We start from the raw sequence: 547 nt of genomic DNA on the forward strand, positions 1-547 counted from the left end.
TGGTTTTTCTTCTTCAATTTGTTAATATGGTGTATCACATTGGTTGATTTGCGTATATTGAAGAATCCTTGCATCCCTGGGATAAATCCCACTTGATCATGGTGTATGATCCTTTTAATGTGTTGTTGGATTGTGTTTGCTAGTATTTTGTTGAGGATTTTTGCATCTATATTCATCAGTAATATTGGTCTCTAATTTCCTTTTCTGTAGTATCTTTGTCTGGTTTCGGTATCAGGGTGATGGTGGTCTCATAGAATGAGTTTGGGAGTGTTCCTTCCTCCGCAAGTTTTTGGAAGAGTTTGAGAAGGAAGGATGTTAGCTCTTCCCTAAATGTTTGACAGAATTCACCTGTGCAGCCATCTGGTCCCGGAATTTTTTTTGTTGGAAGATGTTTTTATTTCCATTACTCTAGGAGGTGGATCAAGAAAGATCTTGCTGTGATTTATGTCAAAGAGTGTTCTTCTTATGTTTTCCTATAAGAGTTGTATAGTGTTCGGCCTTTTTTTTTTTTTTTTTTTTGCGGGACGCGGGCCTCTTACTGTTGTGG

Source organism: Physeter macrocephalus, chromosome 11 (assembly GCF_002837175.3).
Source record: "Physeter macrocephalus isolate SW-GA chromosome 11, ASM283717v5, whole genome shotgun sequence".
NCBI classification, from domain to species: domain Eukaryota; kingdom Metazoa; phylum Chordata; class Mammalia; order Artiodactyla; family Physeteridae; genus Physeter; species Physeter macrocephalus.